The 24,204-nt window shown below is 43.4% G+C and overlaps 14 pseudogenes; all 14 read left to right on the top strand.

Annotated features, from left to right (window-relative positions):
• Positions 1-267: 267 nt before the first annotated feature.
• Positions 268-531, top strand: LOC130285958 (U2 spliceosomal RNA; annotated as a pseudogene).
• Positions 532-2,003: 1,472 nt separating this feature from the next.
• On the top strand, positions 2,004-2,267 carry LOC130289289 (U2 spliceosomal RNA; annotated as a pseudogene).
• A 1,468-nt stretch (positions 2,268-3,735) lies between these two features.
• LOC130289493 (U2 spliceosomal RNA) lies at positions 3,736-3,999 on the top strand (annotated as a pseudogene).
• Positions 4,000-5,472: 1,473 nt separating this feature from the next.
• Positions 5,473-5,736, top strand: LOC130287578 (U2 spliceosomal RNA; annotated as a pseudogene).
• A 1,468-nt stretch (positions 5,737-7,204) lies between these two features.
• On the top strand, positions 7,205-7,468 carry LOC130289492 (U2 spliceosomal RNA; annotated as a pseudogene).
• A 1,473-nt stretch (positions 7,469-8,941) lies between these two features.
• LOC130287566 (U2 spliceosomal RNA) lies at positions 8,942-9,205 on the top strand (annotated as a pseudogene).
• A 1,460-nt stretch (positions 9,206-10,665) lies between these two features.
• LOC130285956 (U2 spliceosomal RNA) lies at positions 10,666-10,929 on the top strand (annotated as a pseudogene).
• Positions 10,930-12,390: 1,461 nt separating this feature from the next.
• On the top strand, positions 12,391-12,654 carry LOC130285955 (U2 spliceosomal RNA; annotated as a pseudogene).
• Positions 12,655-14,125: 1,471 nt separating this feature from the next.
• On the top strand, positions 14,126-14,391 carry LOC130288642 (U2 spliceosomal RNA; annotated as a pseudogene).
• Positions 14,392-15,854: 1,463 nt separating this feature from the next.
• Positions 15,855-16,118, top strand: LOC130285954 (U2 spliceosomal RNA; annotated as a pseudogene).
• A 1,467-nt stretch (positions 16,119-17,585) lies between these two features.
• On the top strand, positions 17,586-17,850 carry LOC130287882 (U2 spliceosomal RNA; annotated as a pseudogene).
• A 1,463-nt stretch (positions 17,851-19,313) lies between these two features.
• Positions 19,314-19,579, top strand: LOC130288675 (U2 spliceosomal RNA; annotated as a pseudogene).
• Positions 19,580-21,043: 1,464 nt separating this feature from the next.
• LOC130288264 (U2 spliceosomal RNA) lies at positions 21,044-21,309 on the top strand (annotated as a pseudogene).
• A 1,467-nt stretch (positions 21,310-22,776) lies between these two features.
• On the top strand, positions 22,777-23,043 carry LOC130288789 (U2 spliceosomal RNA; annotated as a pseudogene).
• Positions 23,044-24,204: the final 1,161 nt, after the last annotated feature.

Below are 24,204 nucleotides of genomic sequence, written 5' to 3'. Positions count from 1 at the left end.
AAGAGGAGGAGTGATGGGGGTTCAGGCAAAAGCCAGGCTATGGATTGCATTGCTAAATGCTCCATCAGAGTGCAATGGTCGCCTGTCCTTTTTTTAAGTGATGATGTGGGTTTAGCCTGTGCTGTATGTATGTATGTATGGGTGGCTGACTGCCACCCACCCAGAAAGTGTATGGGAGGCTGGTTGGCTGCCAGCCTTCCTTCCATTCCTATGAGTAATGTGAGTGCTCATGAAGGGGACATGGTTGGGTCCACCCCTTTCCCGGTTATCCCCTCTAGGCCTTTTGGCTTAGATCAAGTGTAAAAAAAGAAAGGATCTTGCGACAGATCGCATCCTGAGGCACGTTTTTTTTTGTGTGAATACTTGCACTTGGGTGACTTGTGAGCACATACTGATACATACGTTCCCTATCTGGGGACCATAAATTAAATGGATTTTTGAGAAAGGGAGCTGATTTGGAAGCTTGCTTCTGTCGCCCTATGCATTGACCCGATGTGGCAGTATCTTCGGGTAGTGAACAGTGCACCACCCCATTCCAGTGTTAAACAAGAAAGATTCTCATTTAATCCTCCGTGGGTGAGAATTTGAGTTTGAGAATTGGAGACCAAAATGATGAGTTGCACTGACTGGTTTATGAACGTCTATTCATTTAGCGTTTTAATGACCATGTTTGCACACTGATTGGTGTAAAAAAATAAAATAAAACTAAATAATAATAATCTAGCACACCTGTGCAGGTTTGACATGACATGACAGGTAGCTGTCTTGTGTGTGGTGCTGAATCCTGTTAAATGACATGAGGGTCTCATGCCTATACACAAGGGTGTGTCATTGCTGTTGCTTGACCATGCATTGGTTTCTGTGGTCAGTGAATGATAAAAACAAAATTTACCATCCATTGATGGATGGGAAATCCGCCATGAGGCATTTGTTTTTAGAAACTGCTGCTCACAACCAATGTTGCAATGGAGTGTCTCCATCTGCTGGTGGTATTGGAAAGGCATTAGTGCTATGACAGGGTCTGAAGAAGAAGAAGAAGAAGACGGAAAAAAATATATATAAAAAGAAAAAGAGAGAGAGAGAGAGAGACTGACTTAGTGAGCGAGTGAGTGAGAGAGTGAGAGTGAGTGAGAGTGAATGAGTGAGTGAGTGATTGAGTGAGTGAGTGAGTGAGTGAGTGAGAACAAATGAGTTAAAGCAAGTGAGTGAGAGAGATCGAATGAATGAAAGTCTGAATGACAGAAAGAAAAAAGGATGAAGAAAGAAGCATGAAGAAAAAAAAATGTATATGGAGTTGCTGACATGAGTGCAATCTACAAAGCCGTTGAGGCTGATCCTCATGGGAGGATTATTGCACCAGGACCCTTAGCACTTTTAAAATGCCATTCAATGCCACGGGCTAGATGTAAACTGCAGATGACCATGTTGTGGTAGTTACCATGGATACCCAAGTGATGTGTGAGCTAACACATAGGCCCAACAGATTCCAAGAAGGCCAGAATCACCAGCGGCACCACCATCGATTGTCAGGTCACCCGGATTCAGCAAATACCAGAGTCCAAAATGATGCAGGTTTATACTGTTAATTTTCAGTTTATCGTTACAGTTGGTGTTATTCCATGTCGGAAGGGACGCAGCTACAGCCAGTGGGGTAACTAGAGACAGGCAGGCAGCTATGTGCAACAAAGGTAGGCGTGTTGTTTTCATATGCAGATCTGAAATATTGTCTTATATGCAAGAGGAGGAGTGATGGGGGTTCAGGCAAAAGCCAGGCTATGGATTGCATTGCTAAATGCTCCATCAGAGTGCAATGGTCGCCTGTCCTTTTTTTAAGTGATGATGTGGGTTTAGCCTGTGCTGTATGTATGTATGTATGGGTGGCTGACTGCCACCCACCCAGAAAGTGTATGGGAGGCTGGTTGGCTGCCAGCCTTCCTTCCATTCCTATGAGTAATGTGAGTGCTCATGAAGGGGACATGGTTGGGTCCACCCCTTTCCCGGTTATCCCCTCTAGGCCTTTTGGCTTAGATCAAGTGTAAAAAAAGAAAGGATCTTGCGACAGATCGCATCCTGAGGCACGTTTTTTTTTGTGTGAATACTTGCACTTGGGTGACTTGTGAGCACATACTGATACATACGTTCCCTATCTGGGGACCATAAATTAAATGGATTTTTGAGAAAGGGAGCTGATTTGGAAGCTTGCTTCTGTTGCCCTATGCATTGACCCGATGTGGCAGTATCTTCGGGTAGTGAACAGTGCACCACCCCATTCCAGTGTTAAACAAGAAAGATTCTCATTTAATCCTCCGTGGGTGAGAATTTGAGTTTGAGAATTGGAGACCAAAATGATGAGTTGCACTGACTGGTTTATGAACGTCTATTCATTTAGCGTTTTAATGACCATGTTTGCACACTGATTGGTGTAAAAAAATAAAATAAAACTAAATAATAATAATCTAGCACACCTGTGCAGGTTTGACATGACATGACAGGTAGCTGTCTTGTGGGTGGTGCTGAATCCTGTTAAATGACATGAGGGTCTCATGCCTATACACAAGGGTGTGTCATTGCTGTTGCTTGACCATGCATTGGTTTCTGTGGTCAGTGAATGATAAAAACAAAATTTACCATCCATTGATGGATGGGAAATCCGCCATGAGGCATTTGTTTTTAGAAACTGCTGCTCACAACCAATGTTGCAATGGAGTGTCTCCATCTGCTGGTGGTATTGGAAAGGCATTAGTGCTATGACAGGGTCTGAAGAAGAAGAAGAAGAAGACGGAAAAAAATATATATAAAAAGAAAAAGAGAGAGAGAGAGAGAGACTGACTTAGTGAGCGAGTGAGTGAGAGAGTGAGAGTGAGTGAGAGTGAATGAGTGAGTGAGTGATTGAGTGAGTGAGTGAGTGAGTGAGTGAGAACAAATGAGTTAAAGCAAGTGAGTGAGAGAGATCGAATGAATGAAAGTCTGAATGACAGAAAGAAAAAAGGATGAAGAAAGAAGCATGAAGAAAAAAAAATGTATATGGAGTTGCTGACATGAGTGCAATCTACAAAGCCGTTGAGGCTGATCCTCATGGGAGGATTATTGCACCAGGACCCTTAGCACTTTTAAAATGCCATTCAATGCCACGGGCTAGATGTAAACTGCAGATGACCATGTTGTGGTAGTTACCATGGATACCCAAGTGATGTGTGAGCTAACACATAGGCCCAACAGATTCCAAGAAGGCCAGAATCACCAGCGGCACCACCATCGATTGTCAGGTCACCCGGATTCAGCAAATACCAGAGTCCAAAATGATGCAGGTTTATACTGTTAATTTTCAGTTTATCGTTACAGTTGGTGTTATTCCATGTCGGAAGGGACGCAGCTACAGCCAGTGGGGTAACTAGAGACAGGCAGGCAGCTATGTGCAACAAAGGTAGGCGTGTTGTTTTCATATGCAGATCTGAAATATTGTCTTATATGCAAGAGGAGGAGTGATGGGGGTTCAGGCAAAAGCCAGGCTATGGATTGCATTGCTAAATGCTCCATCAGAGTGCAATGGTCGCCTGTCCTTTTTTTAAGTGATGATGTGGGTTTAGCCTGTGCTGTATGTATGTATGGGTGGCTGACTGCCACCCACCCAGAAAGTGTATGGGAGGCTGGTTGGCTGCCAGCCTTCCTTCCATTCCTATGAGTAATGTGAGTGCTCATGAAGGGGACATGGTTGGGTCCACCCCTTTCCCGGTTATCCCCTCTAGGCCTTTTGGCTTAGATCAAGTGTAAAAAAAGAAAGGATCTTGCGACAGATCGCATCCTGAGGCACGTTTTTTTTTGTGTGAATACTTGCACTTGGGTGACTTGTGAGCACATACTGATACATACGTTCCCTATCTGGGGACCATAAATTAAATGGATTTTTGAGAAAGGGAGCTGATTTGGAAGCTTGCTTCTGTCGCCCTATGCATTGACCCGATGTGGCAGTATCTTTGGGTAGTGAACAGTGCACCACCCCATTCCAGTGTTAAACAAGAAAGATTCTCATTTAATCCTCCGTGGGTGAGAATTTGAGTTTGAGAATTGGAGACCAAAATGATGAGTTGCACTGACTGGTTTATGAACGTCTATTCATTTAGCGTTTTAATGACCATGTTTGCACACTGATTGGTGTAAAAAAATAAAATAAAACTAAATAATAATAATCTAGCACACCTGTGCAGGTTTGACATGACATGACAGGTAGCTGTCTTGTGGGTGGTGCTGAATCCTGTTAAATGACATGAGGGTCTCATGCCTATACACAAGGGTGTGTCATTGCTGTTGCTTGACCATGCATTGGTTTCTGTGGTCAGTGAATGATAAAAACAAAATTTACCATCCATTGATGGATGGGAAATCCGCCATGAGGCATTTGTTTTTAGAAACTGCTGCTCACAACCAATGTTGCAATGGAGTGTCTCCATCTGCTGGTGGTATTGGAAAGGCATTAGTGCTATGACAGGGTCTGAAGAAGAAGAAGAAGAAGAAGAAGAAGACGGAAAAAAATATATATAAAAAGAAAAAGAGAGAGAGAGAGAGAGACTGACTTAGTGAGCGAGTGAGTGAGAGAGTGAGAGTGAGTGAGAGTGAATGAGTGAGTGAGTGATTGAGTGAGTGAGTGAGTGAGTGAGAACAAATGAGTTAAAGCAAGTGAGTGAGAGAGATCGAATGAATGAAAGTCTGAATGACAGAAAGAAAAAAGGATGAAGAAAGAAGCATGAAGAAAAAAAAATGTATATGGAGTTGCTGACATGAGTGCAATCTACAAAGCCGTTGAGGCTGATCCTCATGGGAGGATTATTGCACCAGGACCCTTAGCACTTTTAAAATGCCATTCAATGCCACGGGCTAGATGTAAACTGCAGATGACCATGTTGTGGTAGTTACCATGGATACCCAAGTGATGTGTGAGCTAACACATAGGCCCAACAGATTCCAAGAAGGCCAGAATCACCAGCGGCACCACCATCGATTGTCAGGTCACCCGGATTCAGCAAATACCAGAGTCCAAAATGATGCAGGTTTATACTGTTAATTTTCAGTTTATCGTTACAGTTGGTGTTATTCCATGTCGGAAGGGACGCAGCTACAGCCAGTGGGGTAACTAGAGACAGGCAGGCAGCTATGTGCAACAAAGGTAGGCGTGTTGTTTTCATATGCAGATCTGAAATATTGTCTTATATGCAAGAGGAGGAGTGATGGGGGTTCAGGCAAAAGCCAGGCTATGGATTGCATTGCTAAATGCTCCATCAGAGTGCAATGGTCGCCTGTCCTTTTTTTAAGTGATGATGTGGGTTTAGCCTGTGCTGTATGTATGTATGGGTGGCTGACTGCCACCCACCCAGAAAGTGTATGGGAGGCTGGTTGGCTGCCAGCCTTCCTTCCATTCCTATGAGTAATGTGAGTGCTCATGAAGGGGACATGGTTGGGTCCACCCCTTTCCCGGTTATCCCCTCTAGGCCTTTTGGCTTAGATCAAGTGTAAAAAAAGAAAGGATCTTGCGACAGATCGCATCCTGAGGCACGTTTTTTTTTGTGTGAATACTTGCACTTGGGTGACTTGTGAGCACATACTGATACATACGTTCCCTATCTGGGGACCATAAATTAAATGTATTTTTGAGAAAGGGAGCTGATTTGGAAGCTTGCTTCTGTCGCCCTATGCATTGACCCGATGTGGCAGTATCTTCGGGTAGTGAACAGTGCACCACCCCATTCCAGTGTTAAACAAGAAAGATTCTCATTTAATCCTCCGTGGGTGAGAATTTGAGTTTGAGAATTGGAGACCAAAATGATGAGTTGCACTGACTGGTTTATGAACGTCTATTCATTTAGCGTTTTAATGACCATGTTTGCACACTGATTGGTGTAAAAAAATAAAATAAAACTAAATAATAATAATCTAGCACACCTGTGCAGGTTTGACATGACATGACAGGTAGCTGTCTTGTGGGTGGTGCTGAATCCTGTTAAATGACATGAGGGTCTCATGCCTATACACAAGGGTGTGTCATTGCTGTTGCTTGACCATGCATTGGTTTCTGTGGTCAGTGAATGATAAAAACAAAATTTACCATCCATTGATGGATGGGAAATCCGCCATGAGGCATTTGTTTTTAGAAACTGCTGCTCACAACCAATGTTGCAATGGAGTGTCTCCATCTGCTGGTGGTATTGGAAAGGCATTAGTGCTATGACAGGGTCTGAAGAAGAAGAAGAAGAAGACGGAAAAAAATATATATAAAAAGAAAAAGAGAGAGAGAGAGAGAGACTGACTTAGTGAGCGAGTGAGTGAGAGAGTGAGAGTGAGTGAGAGTGAATGAGTGAGTGAGTGATTGAGTGAGTGAGTGAGTGAGTGAGTGAGAACAAATGAGTTAAAGCAAGTGAGTGAGAGAGATCGAATGAATGAAAGTCTGAATGACAGAAAGAAAAAAGGATGAAGAAAGAAGCATGAAGAAAAAAAAATGTATATGGAGTTGCTGACATGAGTGCAATCTACAAAGCCGTTGAGGCTGATCCTCATGGGAGGATTATTGCACCAGGACCCTTAGCACTTTTAAAATGCCATTCAATGCCACGGGCTAGATGTAAACTGCAGATGACCATGTTGTGGTAGTTACCATGGATACCCAAGTGATGTGTGAGCTAACACATAGGCCCAACAGATTCCAAGAAGGCCAGAATCACCAGCGGCACCACCATCGATTGTCAGGTCACCCGGATTCAGCAAATACCAGAGTCCAAAATGATGCAGGTTTATACTGTTAATTTTCAGTTTATCGTTACAGTTGGTGTTATTCCATGTCGGAAGGGACGCAGCTACAGCCAGTGGGGTAACTAGAGACAGGCAGGCAGCTATGTGCAACAAAGGTAGGCGTGTTGTTTTCATATGCAGATCTGAAATATTGTCTTATATGCAAGAGGAGGAGTGATGGGGGTTCAGGCAAAAGCCAGGCTATGGATTGCATTGCTAAATGCTCCATCAGAGTGCAATGGTCGCCTGTCCTTTTTTTAAGTGATGATGTGGGTTTAGCCTGTGCTGTATGTATGTATGGGTGGCTGACTGCCACCCACCCAGAAAGTGTATGGGAGGCTGGTTGGCTGCCAGCCTTCCTTCCATTCCTATGAGTAATGTGAGTGCTCATGAAGGGGACATGGTTGGGTCCACCCCTTTCCCGGTTATCCCCTCTAGGCCTTTTGGCTTAGATCAAGTGTAAAAAAAGAAAGGATCTTGCGACAGATCGCATCCTGAGGCACGTTTTTTTTTGTGTGAATACTTGCACTTGGGTGACTTGTGAGCACATACTGATACATACGTTCCCTATCTGGGGACCATAAATTAAATGGATTTTTGAGAAAGGGAGCTGATTTGGAAGCTTGCTTCTGTCGCCCTATGCATTGACCCGATGTGGCAGTATCTTTGGGTAGTGAACAGTGCACCACCCCATTCCAGTGTTAAACAAGAAAGATTCTCATTTAATCCTCCGTGGGTGAGAATTTGAGTTTGAGAATTGGAGACCAAAATGATGAGTTGCACTGACTGGTTTATGAACGTCTATTCATTTAGCGTTTTAATGACCATGTTTGCACACTGATTGGTGTAAAAAAATAAAATAAAACTAAATAATAATAATCTAGCACACCTGTGCAGGTTTGACATGACATGACAGGTAGCTGTCTTGTGGGTGGTGCTGAATCCTGTTAAATGACATGAGGGTCTCATGCCTATACACAAGGGTGTGTCATTGCTGTTGCTTGACCATGCATTGGTTTCTGTGGTCAGTGAATGATAAAAACAAAATTTACCATCCATTGATGGATGGGAAATCCGCCATGAGGCATTTGTTTTTAGAAACTGCTGCTCACAACCAATGTTGCAATGGAGTGTCTCCATCTGCTGGTGGTATTGGAAAGGCATTAGTGCTATGACAGGGTCTGAAGAAGAAGAAGAAGAAGAAGAAGAAGACGGAAAAAAATATATATAAAAAGAAAAAGAGAGAGAGAGAGAGAGACTGACTTAGTGAGCGAGTGAGTGAGAGAGTGAGAGTGAGTGAGAGTGAATGAGTGAGTGAGTGATTGAGTGAGTGAGTGAGTGAGTGAGAACAAATGAGTTAAAGCAAGTGAGTGAGAGAGATCGAATGAATGAAAGTCTGAATGACAGAAAGAAAAAAGGATGAAGAAAGAAGCATGAAGAAAAAAAAATGTATATGGAGTTGCTGACATGAGTGCAATCTACAAAGCCGTTGAGGCTGATCCTCATGGGAGGATTATTGCACCAGGACCCTTAGCACTTTTAAAATGCCATTCAATGCCACGGGCTAGATGTAAACTGCAGATGACCATGTTGTGGTAGTTACCATGGATACCCAAGTGATGTGTGAGCTAACACATAGGCCCAACAGATTCCAAGAAGGCCAGAATCACCAGCGGCACCACCATCGATTGTCAGGTCACCCGGATTCAGCAAATACCAGAGTCCAAAATGATGCAGGTTTATACTGTTAATTTTCAGTTTATCGTTACAGTTGGTGTTATTCCATGTCGGAAGGGACGCAGCTACAGCCAGTGGGGTAACTAGAGACAGGCAGGCAGCTATGTGCAACAAAGGTAGGCGTGTTGTTTTCATATGCAGATCTGAAATATTGTCTTATATGCAAGAGGAGGAGTGATGGGGGTTCAGGCAAAAGCCAGGCTATGGATTGCATTGCTAAATGCTCCATCAGAGTGCAATGGTCGCCTGTCCTTTTTTTAAGTGATGATGTGGGTTTAGCCTGTGCTGTATGTATGTATGGGTGGCTGACTGCCACCCACCCAGAAAGTGTATGGGAGGCTGGTTGGCTGCCAGCCTTCCTTCCATTCCTATGAGTAATGTGAGTGCTCATGAAGGGGACATGGTTGGGTCCACCCCTTTCCCGGTTATCCCCTCTAGGCCTTTTGGCTTAGATCAAGTGTAAAAAAAGAAAGGATCTTGCGACAGATCGCATCCTGAGGCACGTTTTTTTTTGTGTGAATACTTGCACTTGGGTGACTTGTGAGCACATACTGATACATACGTTCCCTATCTGGGGACCATAAATTAAATGTATTTTTGAGAAAGGGAGCTGATTTGGAAGCTTGCTTCTGTCGCCCTATGCATTGACCCGATGTGGCAGTATCTTCGGGTAGTGAACAGTGCACCACCCCATTCCAGTGTTAAACAAGAAAGATTCTCATTTAATCCTCCGTGGGTGAGAATTTGAGTTTGAGAATTGGAGACCAAAATGATGAGTTGCACTGACTGGTTTATGAACGTCTATTCATTTAGCGTTTTAATGACCATGTTTGCACACTGATTGGTGTAAAAAAATAAAATAAAACTAAATAATAATAATCTAGCACACCTGTGCAGGTTTGACATGACATGACAGGTAGCTGTCTTGTGGGTGGTGCTGAATCCTGTTAAATGACATGAGGGTCTCATGCCTATACACAAGGGTGTGTCATTGCTGTTGCTTGACCATGCATTGGTTTCTGTGGTCAGTGAATGATAAAAACAAAATTTACCATCCATTGATGGATGGGAAATCCGCCATGAGGCATTTGTTTTTAGAAACTGCTGCTCACAACCAATGTTGCAATGGAGTGTCTCCATCTGCTGGTGGTATTGGAAAGGCATTAGTGCTATGACAGGGTCTGAAGAAGAAGAAGAAGAAGACGGAAAAAAATATATATAAAAAGAAAAAGAGAGAGAGAGAGAGAGACTGACTTAGTGAGCGAGTGAGTGAGAGAGTGAGAGTGAGTGAGAGTGAATGAGTGAGTGAGTGATTGAGTGAGTGAGTGAGTGAGAACAAATGAGTTAAAGCAAGTGAGTGAGAGAGATCGAATGAATGAAAGTCTGAATGACAGAAAGAAAAAAGGATGAAGAAAGAAGCATGAAGAAAAAAAAATGTATATGGAGTTGCTGACATGAGTGCAATCTACAAAGCCGTTGAGGCTGATCCTCATGGGAGGATTATTGCACCAGGACCCTTAGCACTTTTAAAATGCCATTCAATGCCACGGGCTAGATGTAAACTGCAGATGACCATGTTGTGGTAGTTACCATGGATACCCAAGTGATGTGTGAGCTAACACATAGGCCCAACAGATTCCAAGAAGGCCAGAATCACCAGCGGCACCACCATCGATTGTCAGGTCACCCGGATTCAGCAAATACCAGAGTCCAAAATGATGCAGGTTTATACTGTTAATTTTCAGTTTATCGTTACAGTTGGTGTTATTCCATGTCGGAAGGGACGCAGCTACAGCCAGTGGGGTAACTAGAGACAGGCAGGCAGCTATGTGCAACAAAGGTAGGCGTGTTGTTTTCATATGCAGATCTGAAATATTGTCTTATATGCAAGAGGAGGAGTGATGGGGGTTCAGGCAAAAGCCAGGCTATGGATTGCATTGCTAAATGCTCCATCAGAGTGCAATGGTCGCCTGTCCTTTTTTTAAGTGATGATGTGGGTTTAGCCTGTGCTGTATGTATGTATGGGTGGCTGACTGCCACCCACCCAGAAAGTGTATGGGAGGCTGGTTGGCTGCCAGCCTTCCTTCCATTCCTATGAGTAATGTGAGTGCTCATGAAGGGGACATGGTTGGGTCCACCCCTTTCCCGGTTATCCCCTCTAGGCCTTTTGGCTTAGATCAAGTGTAAAAAAAGAAAGGATCTTGCGACAGATCGCATCCTGAGGCACGTTTTTTTTTGTGTGAATACTTGCACTTGGGTGACTTGTGAGCACATACTGATACATACGTTCCCTATCTGGGGACCATAAATTAAATGGATTTTTGAGAAAGGGAGCTGATTTGGAAGCTTGCTTCTGTCGCCCTATGCATTGACCCGATGTGGCAGTATCTTCGGGTAGTGAACAGTGCACCACCCCATTCCAGTGTTAAACAAGAAAGATTCTCATTTAATCCTCCGTGGGTGAGAATTTGAGTTTGAGAATTGGAGACCAAAATGATGAGTTGCACTGACTGGTTTATGAACGTCTATTCATTTAGCGTTTTAATGACCATGTTTGCACACTGATTGGTGTAAAAAAATAAAATAAAACTAAATAATAATAATCTAGCACACCTGTGCAGGTTTGACATGACATGACAGGTAGCTGTCTTGTGGGTGGTGCTGAATCCTGTTAAATGACATGAGGGTCTCATGCCTATACACAAGGGTGTGTCATTGCTGTTGCTTGACCATGCATTGGTTTCTGTGGTCAGTGAATGATAAAAACAAAATTTACCATCCATTGATGGATGGGAAATCCGCCATGAGGCATTTGTTTTTAGAAACTGCTGCTCACAACCAATGTTGCAATGGAGTGTCTCCATCTGCTGGTGGTATTGGAAAGGCATTAGTGCTATGACAGGGTCTGAAGAAGAAGAAGAAGAAGAAGAAGAAGACGGAAAAAAATATATATAAAAAGAAAAAGAGAGAGAGAGAGAGAGACTGACTTAGTGAGCGAGTGAGTGAGAGAGTGAGAGTGAGTGAGAGTGAATGAGTGAGTGAGTGAGTGAGTGAGTGAGAACAAATGAGTTAAAGCAAGTGAGTGAGAGAGATCGAATGAATGAAAGTCTGAATGACAGAAAGAAAAAAGGATGAAGAAAGAAGCATGAAGAAAAAAAAATGTATATGGAGTTGCTGACATGAGTGCAATCTACAAAGCCGTTGAGGCTGATCCTCATGGGAGGATTATTGCACCAGGACCCTTAGCACTTTTAAAATGCCATTCAATGCCACGGGCTAGATGTAAACTGCAGATGACCATGTTGTGGTAGTTACCATGGATACCCAAGTGATGTGTGAGCTAACACATAGGCCCAACAGATTCCAAGAAGGCCAGAATCACCAGCGGCACCACCATCGATTGTCAGGTCACCCGGATTCAGCAAATACCAGAGTCCAAAATGATGCAGGTTTATACTGTTAATTTTCAGTTTATCGTTACAGTTGGTGTTATTCCATGTCGGAAGGGACGCAGCTACAGCCAGTGGGGTAACTAGAGACAGGCAGGCAGCTATGTGCAACAAAGGTAGGCGTGTTGTTTTCATATGCAGATCTGAAATATTGTCTTATATGCAAGAGGAGGAGTGATGGGGGTTCAGGCAAAAGCCAGGCTATGGATTGCATTGCTAAATGCTCCATCAGAGTGCAATGGTCGCCTGTCCTTTTTTTAAGTGATGATGTGGGTTTAGCCTGTGCTGTATGTATGTATGGGTGGCTGACTGCCACCCACCCAGAAAGTGTATGGGAGGCTGGTTGGCTGCCAGCCTTCCTTCCATTCCTATGAGTAATGTGAGTGCTCATGAAGGGGACATGGTTGGGTCCACCCCTTTCCCGGTTATCCCCTCTAGGCCTTTTGGCTTAGATCAAGTGTAAAAAAAGAAAGGATCTTGCGACAGATCGCATCCTGAGGCACGTTTTTTTTTGTGTGAATACTTGCACTTGGGTGACTTGTGAGCACATACTGATACATACGTTCCCTATCTGGGGACCATAAATTAAATGGATTTTTGAGAAAGGGAGCTGATTTGGAAGCTTGCTTCTGTCGCCCTATGCATTGACCCGATGTGGCAGTATCTTCGGGTAGTGAACAGTGCACCACCCCATTCCAGTGTTAAACAAGAAAGATTCTCATTTAATCCTCCGTGGGTGAGAATTTGAGTTTGAGAATTGGAGACCAAAATGATGAGTTGCACTGACTGGTTTATGAACGTCTATTCATTTAGCGTTTTAATGACCATGTTTGCACACTGATTGGTGTAAAAAAATAAAATAAAACTAAATAATAATAATCTAGCACACCTGTGCAGGTTTGACATGACATGACAGGTAGCTGTCTTGTGGGTGGTGCTGAATCCTGTTAAATGACATGAGGGTCTCATGCCTATACACAAGGGTGTGTCATTGCTGTTGCTTGACCATGCATTGGTTTCTGTGGTCAGTGAATGATAAAAACAAAATTTACCATCCATTGATGGATGGGAAATCCGCCATGAGGCATTTGTTTTTAGAAACTGCTGCTCACAACCAATGTTGCAATGGAGTGTCTCCATCTGCTGGTGGTATTGGAAAGGCATTAGTGCTATGACAGGGTCTGAAGAAGAAGAAGAAGAAGAAGACGGAAAAAAATATATATAAAAAGAAAAAGAGAGAGAGAGAGAGAGAGAGACTGACTTAGTGAGCGAGTGAGTGAGAGAGTGAGAGTGAGTGAGAGTGAATGAGTGAGTGAGTGATTGAGTGAGTGAATGAGTGAGTGAGAACAAATGAGTTAAAGCAAGTGAGTGAGAGAGATCGAATGAATGAAAGTCTGAATGACAGAAAGAAAAAAGGATGAAGAAAGAAGCATGAAGAAAAAAAAATGTATATGGAGTTGCTGACATGAGTGCAATCTACAAAGCCGTTGAGGCTGATCCTCATGGGAGGATTATTGCACCAGGACCCTTAGCACTTTTAAAATGCCATTCAATGCCACGGGCTAGATGTAAACTGCAGATGACCATGTTGTGGTAGTTACCATGGATACCCAAGTGATGTGTGAGCTAACACATAGGCCCAACAGATTCCAAGAAGGCCAGAATCACCAGCGGCACCACCATCGATTGTCAGGTCACCCGGATTCAGCAAATACCAGAGTCCAAAATGATGCAGGTTTATACTGTTAATTTTCAGTTTATCGTTACAGTTGGTGTTATTCCATGTCGGAAGGGACGCAGCTACAGCCAGTGGGGTAACTAGAGACAGGCAGGCAGCTATGTGCAACAAAGGTAGGCGTGTTGTTTTCATATGCAGATCTGAAATATTGTCTTATATGCAAGAGGAGGAGTGATGGGGGTTCAGGCAAAAGCCAGGCTATGGATTGCATTGCTAAATGCTCCATCAGAGTGCAATGGTCGCCTGTCCTTTTTTTAAGTGATGATGTGGGTTTAGCCTGTGCTGTATGTATGTATGGGTGGCTGACTGCCACCCACCCAGAAAGTGTATGGGAGGCTGGTTGGCTGCCAGCCTTCCTTCCATTCCTATGAGTAATGTGAGTGCTCATGAAGGGGACATGGTTGGGTCCACCCCTTTCCCGGTTATCCCCTCTAGGCCTTTTGGCTTAGATCAAGTGTAAAAAAAAGAAAGGATCTTGCGACAGATCGCATCCTGAGGCACGTTTTTTTTTTGTGTGAATACTTGCACTTGGGTGACTTGTGAGCACATACTGATACATACGTTCCCTATCTGGGGACCATAAATTAAATGGATTTTTGAGAAAGGGAGCTGATTTGGAAGCTTGCTTCTGTCGCCCTATGCATTGACCCGATGTGGCAGTATCTTCGGGTAGTGAACAGTGCACCACCCCATTCCAGTGTTAAACAAGAAAGATTCTCATTTAATCCTCCGTGGGTGAGAATTTGAGTTTGAGAATTGGAGACCAAAATGATGAGTTGCACTGACTGGTTTATGAACGTCTATTCATTTAGCGTTTTAATGACCATGTTTGCACACTGATTGGTGTAAAAAAATAAAATAAAACTAAATAATAATAATCTAGCACACCTGTGCAGGTTTGACATGACATGACAGGTAGCTGTCTTGTGGGTGGTGCTGAATCCTGTTAAATGACATGAGGGTCTCATGCCTATACACAAGGGTGTGTCATTGCTGTTGCTTGACCATGCATTGGTTTCTGTGGTCAGTGAATGATAAAAACAAAATTTACCATCCATTGATGGATGGGAAATCCGCCATGAGGCATTTGTTTTTAGAAACTGCTGCTCACAACCAATGTTGCAATGGAGTGTCTCCATCTGCTGGTGGTATTGGAAAGGCATTAGTGCTATGACAGGGTCTGAAGAAGAAGAAGAAGAAGAAGACGGAAAAAAATATATATAAAAAGAAAAAGAGAGAGAGAGAGAGAGACTGACTTAGTGAGCGAGTGAGTGAGAGAGTGAGAGTGAGTGAGAGTGAATGAGTGAGTGAGTGATTGAGTGAGTGAGTGAGTGAGAACAAATGAGTTAAAGCAAGTGAGTGAGAGAGATCGAATGAATGAAAGTCTGAATGACAGAAAGAAAAAAGGATGAAGAAAGAAGCATGAAGAAAAAAAAATGTATATGGAGTTGCTGACATGAGTGCAATCTACAAAGCCGTTGAGGCTGATCCTCATGGGAGGATTATTGCACCAGGACCCTTAGCACTTTTAAAATGCCATTCAATGCCACGGGCTAGATGTAAACTGCAGATGACCATGTTGTGGTAGTTACCATGGATACCCAAGTGATGTGTGAGCTAACACATAGGCCCAACAGATTCCAAGAAGGCCAGAATCACCAGCGGCACCACCATCGATTGTCAGGTCACCCGGATTCAGCAAATACCAGAGTCCAAAATGATGCAGGTTTATACTGTTAATTTTCAGTTTATCGTTACAGTTGGTGTTATTCCATGTCGGAAGGGACGCAGCTACAGCCAGTGGGGTAACTAGAGACAGGCAGGCAGCTATGTGCAACAAAGGTAGGCGTGTTGTTTTCATATGCAGATCTGAAATATTGTCTTATATGCAAGAGGAGGAGTGATGGGGGTTCAGGCAAAAGCCAGGCTATGGATTGCATTGCTAAATGCTCCATCAGAGTGCAATGGTCGCCTGTCCTTTTTTTAAGTGATGATGTGGGTTTAGCCTGTGCTGTATGTATGTATGGGTGGCTGACTGCCACCCACCCAGAAAGTGTATGGGAGGCTGGTTGGCTGCCAGCCTTCCTTCCATTCCTATGAGTAATGTGAGTGCTCATGAAGGGGACATGGTTGGGTCCACCCCTTTCCCGGTTATCCCCTCTAGGCCTTTTGGCTTAGATCAAGTGTAAAAAAAGAAAGGATCTTGCGACAGATCGCATCCTGAGGCACGTTTTTTTTTGTGTGAATACTTGCACTTGGGTGACTTGTGAGCACATACTGATACATACGTTCCCTATCTGGGGACCATAAATTAAATGGATTTTTGAGAAAGGGAGCTGATTTGGAAGCTTGCTTCTGTCGCCCTATGCATTGACCCGATGTGGCAGTATCTTCGGGTAGTGAACAGTGCACCACCCCATTCCAGTGTTAAACAAGAAAGATTCTCATTTAATCCTCCGTGGGTGAGAATTTGAGTTTGAGAATTGGAGACCAAAATGATGAGTTGCACTGACTGGTTTATGAACGTCTATTCATTTAGCGTTTTAATGACCATGTTTGCACACTGATTGGTGTAAAAAAATAAAATAAAACTAAATAATAATAATCTAGCACACCTGTGCAGGTTTGACATGACATGACAGGTAGCTGTCTTGTGGGTGGTGCTGAATCCTGTTAAATGACATGAGGGTCTCATGCCTATACACAAGGGTGTGTCATTGCTGTTGCTTGACCATGCATTGGTTTCTGTGGTCAGTGAATGATAAAAACAAAATTTACCATCCATTGATGGATGGGAAATCCGCCATGAGGCATTTGTTTTTAGAAACTGCTGCTCACAACCAATGTTGCAATGGAGTGTCTCCATCTGCTGGTGGTATTGGAAAGGCATTAGTGCTATGACAGGGTCTGAAGAAGAAGAAGAAGAAGAAGACGGAAAAAAATATATATAAAAAGAAAAAGAGAGAGAGAGAGAGAGACTGACTTAGTGAGCGAGTGAGTGAGAGAGTGAGAGTGAGTGAGAGTGAATGAGTGAGTGAGTGATTGAGTGAGTGAGTGAGTGAGTGAGAACAAATGAGTTAAAGCAAGTGAGTGAGAGAGATCGAATGAATGAAAGTCTGAATGACAGAAAGAAAAAAGGATGAAGAAAGAAGCATGAAGAAAAAAAAATGTATATGGAGTTGCTGACATGAGTGCAATCTACAAAGCCGTTGAGGCTGATCCTCATGGGAGGATTATTGCACCAGGACCCTTAGCACTTTTAAAATGCCATTCAATGCCACGGGCTAGATGTAAACTGCAGATGACCATGTTGTGGTAGTTACCATGGATACCCAAGTGATGTGTGAGCTAACACATAGGCCCAACAGATTCCAAGAAGGCCAGAATCACCAGCGGCACCACCATCGATTGTCAGGTCACCCGGATTCAGCAAATACCAGAGTCCAAAATGATGCAGGTTTATACTGTTAATTTTCAGTTTATAGTTACAGTTGGTGTTATTCCATGTCGGAAGGGACGCAGCTACAGCCAGTGGGGTAACTAGAGACAGGCAGGCAGCTATGTGCAACAAAGGTAGGCGTGTTGTTTTCATATGCAGATCTGAAATATTGTCTTATATGCAAGAGGAGGAGTGATGGGGGTTCAGGCAAAAGCCAGGCTATGGATTGCATTGCTAAATGCTCCATCAGAGTGCAATGGTCGCCTGTCCTTTTTTTAAGTGATGATGTGGGTTTAGCCTGTGCTGTATGTATGTATGGGTGGCTGACTGCCACCCACCCAGAAAGTGTATGGGAGGCTGGTTGGCTGCCAGCCTTCCTTCCATTCCTATGAGTAATGTGAGTGCTCATGAAGGGGACATGGTTGGGTCCACCCCTTTCCCGGTTATCCCCTCTAGGCCTTTTGGCTTAGATCAAGTGTAAAAAAAGAAAGGATCTTGCGACAGATCGCATCCTGAGGCACGTTTTTTTTTTGTGTGAATACTTGCACTTGGGTGACTTGTGAGCACATACTGATACATACGTTCCCTATCTGGGGACCATAAATTAAATGGATTTTTGAGAAAGGGAGCTGATTTGGAAGCTTGCTTCTGTCGCCCTATGCATTGACCCGATGTGGCAGTATCTTCGGGTAGTGAACAGTGCACCACCCCATTCCAGTGTTAAACAAGAAAGATTCTCATTTAATCCTCCGTGGGTGAGAATTTGAGTTTGAGAATTGGAGACCAAAATGATGAGTTGCACTGACTGGTTTATGAACGTCTATTCATTTAGCGTTTTAATGACCATGTTTGCACACTGATTGGTGTAAAAAAATAAAATAAAACTAAATAATAATAATCTAGCACACCTGTGCAGGTTTGACATGACATGACAGGTAGCTGTCTTGTGGGTGGTGCTGAATCCTGTTAAATGACATGAGGGTCTCATGCCTATACACAAGGGTGTGTCATTGCTGTTGCTTGACCATGCATTGGTTTCTGTGGTCAGTGAATGATAAAAACAAAATTTACCATCCATTGATGGATGGGAAATCCGCCATGAGGCATTTGTTTTTAGAAACTGCTGCTCACAACCAATGTTGCAATGGAGTGTCTCCATCTGCTGGTGGTATTGGAAAGGCATTAGTGCTATGACAGGGTCTGAAGAAGAAGAAGAAGAAGAAGACGGAAAAAAATATATATAACAAGAAAAAGAGAGAGAGAGAGAGAGACTGACTTAGTGAGCGAGTGAGTGAGAGAGTGAGAGTGAGTGAGAGTGAATGAGTGAGTGAGTGATTGAGTGAGTGAGTGAGTGAGAACAAATGAGTTAAAGCAAGTGAGTGAGAGAGATCGAATGAATGAAAGTCTGAATGACAGAAAGAAAAAAGGATGAAGAAAGAAGCATGAAGAAAAAAAAATGTATATGGAGTTGCTGACATGAGTGCAATCTACAAAGCCGTTGAGGCTGATCCTCATGGGAGGATTATTGCACCAGGACCCTTAGCACTTTTAAAATGCCATTCAATGCCACGGGCTAGATGTAAACTGCAGATGACCATGTTGTGGTAGTTACCATGGATACCCAAGTGATGTGTGAGCTAACACATAGGCCCAACAGATTCCAAGAAGGCCAGAATCACCAGCGGCACCACCATCGATTGTCAGGTCACCCGGATTCAGCAAATACCAGAGTCCAAAATGATGCAGGTTTATACTGTTAATTTTCAGTTTATCGTTACAGTTGGTGTTATTCCATGTCGAAAGGGACGCAGCTACAGCCAGTGGGGTAACTAGAGACAGGCAGGCAGCTATGTGCAACAAAGGTAGGCGTGTTGTTTTCATATGCAGATCTGAAATATTGTCTTATATGCAAGAGGAGGAGTGATGGGGGTTCAGGCAAAAGCCAGGCTATGGATTGCATTGCTAAATGCTCCATCAGAGTGCAATGGTCGCCTGTCCTTTTTTTAAGTGATGATGTGGGTTTAGCCTGTGCTGTATGTATGTATGGGTGGCTGACTGCCACCCACCCAGAAAGTGTATGGGAGGCTGGTTGGCTGCCAGCCTTCCTTCCATTCCTATGAGTAATGTGAGTGCTCATGAAGGGGACATGGTTGGGTCCACCCCTTTCCCGGTTATCCCCTCTAGGCCTTTTGGCTTAGATCAAGTGTAAAAAAAAAGAAAGGATCTTGCGACAGATCGCATCCTGAGGCACGTTTTTTTTTGTGTGAATACTTGCACTTGGGTGACTTGTGAGCACATACTGATACATACGTTCCCTATCTGGGGACCATAAATTAAATGGATTTTTGAGAAAGGGAGCTGATTTGGAAGCTTGCTTCTGTCGCCCTATGCATTGACCCGATGTGGCAGTATCTTCGGGTAGTGAACAGTGCACCACCCCATTCCAGTGTTAAACAAGAAAGATTCTCATTTAATCCTCCGTGGGTGAGAATTTGAGTTTGAGTATTGGAGACCAAAATGATGAGTTGCACTGACTGGTTTATGAACGTCTATTCATTTAGCGTTTTAATGACCATGTTTGCACACTGATTGGTGTAAAAAAATAAAATAAAACTAAATAATAATAATCTAGCACACCTGTGCAGGTTTGACATGACATGACAGGTAGCTGTCTTGTGGGTGGTGCTGAATCCTGTTAAATGACATGAGGGTCTCATGCCTATACACAAGGGTGTGTCATTGCTGTTGCTTGACCATGCATTGGTTTCTGTGGTCAGTGAATGATAAAAACAAAATTTACCATCCATTGATGGATGGGAAATCCGCCATGAGGCATTTGTTTTTAGAAACTGCTGCTCACAACCAATGTTGCAATGGAGTGTCTCCATCTGCTGGTGGTATTGGAAAGGCATTAGTGCTATGACAGGGTCTGAAGAAGAAGAAGAAGAAGACGGAAAAAAATATATATAAAAAGAAAAAGAGAGAGAGAGAGAGAGACTGACTTAGTGAGCGAGTGAGTGAGAGAGTGAGAGTGAGTGAGAGTGAATGAGTGAGTGAGTGATTGAGTGAGTGAGTGAGTGAGTGAGAACAAATGAGTTAAAGCAAGTGAGTGAGAGAGATCGAATGAATGAAAGTCTGAATGACAGAAAGAAAAAAGGATGAAGAAAGAAGCATGAAGAAAAAAAAATGTATATGGAGTTGCTGACATGAGTGCAATCTACAAAGCCGTTGAGGCTGATCCTCATGGGAGGATTATTGCACCAGGACCCTTAGCACTTTTAAAATGCCATTCAATGCCACGGGCTAGATGTAAACTGCAGATGACCATGTTGTGGTAGTTACCATGGATACCCAAGTGATGTGTGAGCTAACACATAGGCCCAACAGATTCCAAGAAGGCCAGAATCACCAGCGGCACCACCATCGATTGTCAGGTCACCCGGATTCAGCAAATACCAGAGTCCAAAATGATGCAAGTTTATATTGTTAATTTTCAGTTTATCGTTACAGTTGGTGTTATTCCATGTCGGAAGGGACGCAGCTACAGCCAGTGGGGTAACTAGAGACAGGCAGGCAGCTATGTGCAACAAAGGTAGGCGTGTTGTTTTCATATGCAGATCTGAAATATTGTCTTATATGCAAGAGGAGGAGTGATGGGGGTTCAGGCAAAAGCCAGGCTATGGATTGCATTGCTAAATGCTCCATCAGAGTGCAATGGTCGCCTGTCCTTTTTTTAAGTGATGATGTGGGTTTAGCCTGTGCTGTATGTATGTATGGGTGGCTGACTGCCACCCACCCAGAAAGTGTATGGGAGGCTGGTTGGCTGCCAGCCTTCCTTCCATTCCTATGAGTAATGTGAGTGCTCATGAAGGGGACATGGTTGGGTCCACCCCTTTCCCGGTTATCCCCTCTAGGCCTTTTGGCTTAGATCAAGTGTAAAAAAAGAAAGGATCTTGCGACAGATCGCATCCTGAGGCACGTTTTTTTTTTTGTGTGAATACTTGCACTTGGGTGACTTGTGAGCACATACTGATACATACGTTCCCTATCTGGGGACCATAAATTAAATGGATTTTTGAGAAAGGGAGCTGATTTGGAAGCTTGCTTCTGTCGCCCTATGCATTGACCCGATGTGGCAGTATCTTCGGGTAGTGAACAGTGCACCACCCCATTCCAGTGTTAAACAAGAAAGATTCTCATTTAATCCTCCGTGGGTGAGAATTTGAGTTTGAGAATTGGAGACCAAAATGATGAGTTGCACTGACTGGTTTATGAACGTCTATTAATTTAGCGTTTTAATGACCATGTTTGCACACTGATTGGTGTAAAAAAATAAAATAAAACTAAATAATAATAATCTAGCACACCTGTGCAGGTTTGACATGACATGACAGGTAGCTGTCTTGTGGGTGGTGCTGAATCCTGTTAAATGACATGAGGGTCTCATGCCTATACACAAGGGTGTGTCATTGCTGTTGCTTGACCATGCATTGGTTTCTGTGGTCAGTGAATGATAAAAACAAAATTTACCATCCATTGATGGATGGGAAATCCGCCATGAGGCATTTGTTTTTAGAAACTGCTGCTCACAACCAATGTTGCAATGGAGTGTCTCCATCTGCTGGTGGTATTGGAAAGGCATTAGTGCTATGACAGGGTCTGAAGAAGAAGAAGAAGAAGAAGACGGAAAAAAATATATATAAAAAGAAAAAGAGAGAGAGAGAGAGAGACTGACTTAGTGAGCGAGTGAGTGAGAGAGTGAGAGTGAGTGAGAGTGAATGAGTGAGTGAGTGATTGAGTGAGTGAGTGAGTGAGTGAGAACAAATGAGTTAAAGCAAGTGAGTGAGAGAGATCGAATGAATGAAAGTCTGAATGACAGAAAGAAAAAAGGATGAAGAAAGAAGCATGAAGAAAAAAAAATGTATATGGAGTTGCTGACATGAGTGCAATCTACAAAGCCGTTGAGGCTGATCCTCATGGGAGGATTATTGCACCAGGACCCTTAGCACTTTTAAAATGCCATTCAATGCAACGGGCTAGATGTAAACTGCAGATGACCATGTTGTGGTAGTTACCATGGATACCCAAGTGATGTGTGAGCTAACACATAGGCCCAACAAATTCCAAGAAGGCCAGAATCACCAGTGGCACCACCATCGATTGTCAGGTCACCCGGATTCAGCAAATACCAGAGTCCAAAATGATGCAGGTTTATACTGTTAATTTTCAGTTTATCGTTACAGTTGGTGTTATTCCATGTCGGAAGGGACGCAGCTACAGCCAGTGGGGTAACTAGAGACAGGCAGGCAGCTATGTGCAACAAAGGTAGGCGTGTTGTTTTCATATGCAGATCTGAAATATTGTCTTATATGCAAGAGGAGGAGTGATGGGGGTTCAGGCAAAAGCCAGGCTATGGATTGCATTGCTAAATGCTCCATCAGAGTGCAATGGTCGCCTGTCCTTTTTTTAAGTGATGATGTGGGTTTAGCCTGTGCTGTATGTATGTATGGGTGGCTGACTGCCACCCACCCAGAAAGTGTATGGGAGGCTGGTTGGCTGCCAGCCTTCCTTCCATTCCTATGAGTAATGTGAGTGCTCATGAAGGGGACATGGTTGGGTCCACCCCTTTCCCGGTTATCCCCTCTAGGCCTTTTGGCTTAGATCAAGTGTAAAAAAAGAAAGGATCTTGCGACAGATCGCATCCTGAGGCACGTTTTTTTTTTTTGTGTGAATGCTTGCACTTGGGTGACTTGTGAGCACATACTGATACATACGTTCCCTATCCGGGGACCATAAATTAAATGGATTTTTGAGAAAGGGAGCTGATTTGGAAGCTTGCTTCTGTCGCCCTATGCATTGACCCGATGTGGCAGTATCTTCGGGTAGTGAACAGTGCACCACCCTATTCCAGTGTTAAACAAGAAAGATTCTCATTTAATCCTCCGTGGGTGAGAATTTGAGTTTGAGAATTGGAGACCAAAATGATGAGTTGCACTGACTGGTTTATGAACGTCTATTCATTTAGCGTTTTAATGACCATGTTTGCACACTGATTGGTGTAAAAAAATAAAATAAAACTAAATAATAATAATCTAGCACACCTGTGCAGGTTTGACATGACATGACAGGTAGCTGTCTTGTGGGTGGTGCTGAATCCTGTTAAATGACATGAGGGTCTCATGCCTATACACAAGGGTGTGTCATTGCTGTTGCTTGACCATGCATTGGTTTCTGTGGTCAGTGAATGATAAAAACAAAATTTACCATCCATTGATGGATGGGAAATCCGCCATGAGGCATTTGTTTTTAGAAACTGCTGCTCACAACCAATGTTGCAATGGAGTGTCTCCATCTGCTGGTGGTATTGGAAAGGCATTAGTGCTATGACAGGGTCTGAAGAAGAAGAAGAAGAAGAAGAAGACGGAAAAAAATATATATAAAAAGAAAAAGAGAGAGAGAGAGAGAGACTGACTTAGTGAGCGAGTGAGTGAGAGAGTGAGAGTGAGTGAGAGTGAATGAGTGAGTGAGTGATTGAGTGAGTGAGTGAGTGAGTGAGAACAAATGAGTTAAAGCAAGTGAGTGAGAGAGATCGAATGAATGAAAGTCTGAATGACAGAAAGAAAAAAGGATGAAGAAAGAAGCATGAAGAAAAAAAAATGTATATGGAGTTGCTGACATGAGTGCAATCTACAAAGCCGTTGAGGCTGATCCTCATGGGAGGATTATTGCACCAGGACCCTTAGCACTTTTAAAATGCCATTCAATGCCACGGGCTAGATGTAAACTGCAGATGACCATGTTGTGGTAGTTACCATGGATACCCAAGTGATGTGTGAGCTAACACATAGGCCCAACAGATTCCAAGAAGGCCAGAATCACCAGCGGCACCACCATCGATTGTCAGGTCACCCGGATTCAGCAAATACCAGAGTCCAAAATGATGCAGGTTTATACTGTTAATTTTCAGTTTATCGTTACAGTTGGTGTTATTCCATGTCGGAAGGGACGCAGCTACAGCCAGTGGGGTAACTAGAGACAGGCAGGCAGCTATGTGCAACAAAGGT

This window comes from Hyla sarda, chromosome 8 (genome assembly GCF_029499605.1).
Source record: "Hyla sarda isolate aHylSar1 chromosome 8, aHylSar1.hap1, whole genome shotgun sequence".
In the NCBI taxonomy this organism is placed as follows: domain Eukaryota; kingdom Metazoa; phylum Chordata; class Amphibia; order Anura; family Hylidae; genus Hyla; species Hyla sarda.
Note: the sequence above shows the minus strand (reverse complement) of the source record. Positions and strands in the feature narration are given on the sequence as shown.